Source organism: Ictalurus punctatus, chromosome 27, assembly GCF_001660625.3.
Source record: "Ictalurus punctatus breed USDA103 chromosome 27, Coco_2.0, whole genome shotgun sequence".
Taxonomy (NCBI): domain Eukaryota; kingdom Metazoa; phylum Chordata; class Actinopteri; order Siluriformes; family Ictaluridae; genus Ictalurus; species Ictalurus punctatus.
The window spans coordinates 14302887-14306339 of NC_030442.2; positions in this window are offsets into that span (position 1 = coordinate 14302887).

Sequence of the window (3453 nt, forward strand, 5' to 3'; positions counted from 1 at the left end):
TCCTACATTTGAGTATCTTTTATACACCTGGATAAGGATTATATTAAATATGTAAATGCATTTATAACAGTTCTGTATCCTCAAATTCAAAATTAATTTATCGCACGTACAACCATGCACAGTACATGTCGTGAAATGCTTTTTATGACTGTCTGTGACATAAAACAGAATTTACATAGATTAGAACTTGTATAAAGTTAGAAAAAGGAAAAGCATTATTTAAAACTATGCAAATATAATGCAAGGATATTAAGATGGGTGGCAGCAGCAGTCTGACTATGATTTGTATACAGTGCTTATGTATATGCAATTATTTATGCAATATAATGCTGTGCAACATTAAGCTGAGGCAGTTGTATTGAAATTGTCCAAATATACGATACATATTTACAGATACAGTGTAATACAGGATAAAATGGTTACCGAAGATGAATGAATAGAAGATGTATTAAAGGAATGTAGGTGGTGTGGGTGTTCTGTAGGCAAGAAGATTTAAAGTCCGATCCTCTACCGACTGAGGCTCAAATAATTCCAGACTTGAATAATTACTTGTATTATTACTCAGACATTTCTCTCTAGAGTAAAAGAATTTCATGGACCCCCTTATCATCACAACACAGATTTACTTAAGAACAGGGCAACTGTATGCCATCATATAAATGCATGTGATTAGATTAGAGCTTTTTATTCCTCAAATTTCCACTCCTACAGATGCAGATTTAAAACACTGTGTAATATATTACCAGCACTTCCTGGTTTAAAATTGCATTTAAAACTTTACATTATTTGTGTATAGTTCTTGATAGTTAGTGAGTTTCAGAAGAACCCCTTTCATTTCAAGTGACCAGTCACTTAGGCTTACAACTATGATAATAGCCATAACAACCTTGATATTAGTTAATAGCAGAACTATGGGCTTACAACTACTTCAGGGGGTGGTCTGACATTGTTATATACATCTATCCTAGCCATATTTGAGAGCCAGAAACTCTTCCGGTAGGTAATGCTTGAGCATCATGAATGCTGTCGTTGATGCGTTTGAAATGTTAGCTAGATTAAAAACAGCATGAAACATTAGAAAGTAAAACAAGGAACAACTCAGGCAATTGGCGTGCAAACGTATTTAGCTCATTTGCATATGAGCGTCAATACAGCTATCGGATTTCATGCTCTCTGATCTGAGACACATTGGACTGCAAATGTAAATACATGTGTTTGAAATCTTATCACATGCATGAAATGACCAGGTGTCAAAGGCACCTAAGTTGAGGCAGAAGTATCCTTTTATATCTGGGAATTGACCTCAGGGCAGATGATAGACACTTTGCACATCCATCCATCCATTTTCTATACCGCTTACTTTGCATATGATAAATCAAATATAAATAACTGCAAACATATTGGGGTATATGTATAAATCCATTGGAGCCATGAATCCAGCATGCTTTACAGATGATGATTTGTGTTGTTGTCATTATTTGAACAGTCTTTATCATAAAAAGCAGAACTGTGAGCTTTTCACCTTATGTAGTTTTTATTTAATTTTATTTTTTTTGCATACTATCCTACTAAGGATTAAGAATTTTTGTTGCAATTTACTTAATTACCTAATTAATCTTCCACTATTCTATTTTAGGTGATGCAATAAGATTTAGTTTTATGTAAATTGCAGGAGGAATGGAAGACAGGTGCTCTTAATTCTCATTTCACGTTTAATATATTTTTCACTAATCAAAATGTTACGATATATTTGACTTTTTGCAAATTGGTCATTTAATGTAATGCTCGGTTAATTCTTATACTGTACATTCAAAAAGTTGAAAAATTGCAAGACTACACGAATACATTTCTTCTTATTATTTTTGGCACTACTTTTATTTACAGTTTACTGCTACAGGAAAATAAGTGATCAATATTATTTTTATGCATGTATAATTATATATATATAAATTCTTTGAAAATCAAGTTTTATTTTATAACCATATGCATAGTATAAGTTTGTAACCAAATAACGTGTAGGCTTTTTATTATTTAACACTTCTATGATCCAAGCATTCAAAAACTGTTAAGCTAGTAGCGTACAAGATTTCAGATTAACATGCTTCTTTTGAACGTCCCAGTTATCAGTTATATGCCATTTAATAGCATTTCACTCGGAAGCCTCCATGTATCCTGCGATTTGTAGACATAACATGCTCTAAAAAGCCTAGCTGTGATTTTATCTAAGCCGAGAGGCTAGTATTTGATTATTTATTGTAAGTAAAAACCACATTGGCTAGATTCATGATGAAGCTGAATCTCGAATGTAAAAGTGTATCTTGAATGTAAAACTTTATCATTTTGAATTTTAAATGCTACATAGTGATACAGGCACAATTAAATGCCATAATTGTTGTAAAATTGGGTAAAAGCCTGGTCAGTTATTATGATTTAATATTTGCATGTTTTGTATTTCATATTAAAGCATTTCACTGTCTGTTACTTTTTTTATTATTATTATTTACATTACATATAATATCTATGTTAAATGCATACTATTTTCATTATTTATATTACATTTGTGTTTTTCCTACTATTCATGTATAACTCATTAAACAATAGGCAGTTTTAAGGCACTTTAGCACATAACCTAAACCTAATAATAAACAAATAAAATGGGGGAAAAGTGTCATTATTTAACAAAGAAAAATCTAATCATTGGTATGATGATGTTTTCTATGAGATGTTTATTTAACATTCATGGAAGGAGTCTCCAGTGTCAGGACATTGTTTTCTGTCACAGGAAAGACTTCAGGACAGAGGAATTTGCGCCTTCTAGTTTCTCGAGAACTTGACAAGCTCCATTTGTTTGTTTGTTTTATTAACTTTAAGAGACAGAAAAAAGAGGGTGGTGATGGACAGAGTATAGTTTAGATGGAAAGATTATAGTTGCTCTAATGTATGTGGTAACAGCTTGTCATGCATTGAGTGTAACGAACATATATGTATAATGACCTACAATATGTCATTCATTAATACATTTAAAATTGTAATCATTGACAAATTGCTGTAGCATAAGAAGGATAAAGTACTACAGGACATGCTGCAATAGGAAAACAGTCCACTTCAGGGTGGTAACAGTGATTATGCTTCATGCTGGGCAGCATTACATCACCCCACTGTTGATTTGTTATTTTGTAAAAGTGTAATCTGTCATGTTTTATTTTGCAGACTTTCTTGTAGTATTGTTTCGTGTGCGTTTAATGGCTGCTCCTTTAAAATTGATCTATAAGATGGATTTAATTTATGATTTGAGACTAATACAGTAAAAAGCGGGCCCTGTACATGATGTATAAACATGTCTCGTATATACTTGTTGGTTGGTGACTCACGAGTCTCGAGTTTGTGAGTAATTCGGCTTGACTAGGTTTGCATGAACACAAGCAAATCAAGCATTAGCACATGCTAACTCGG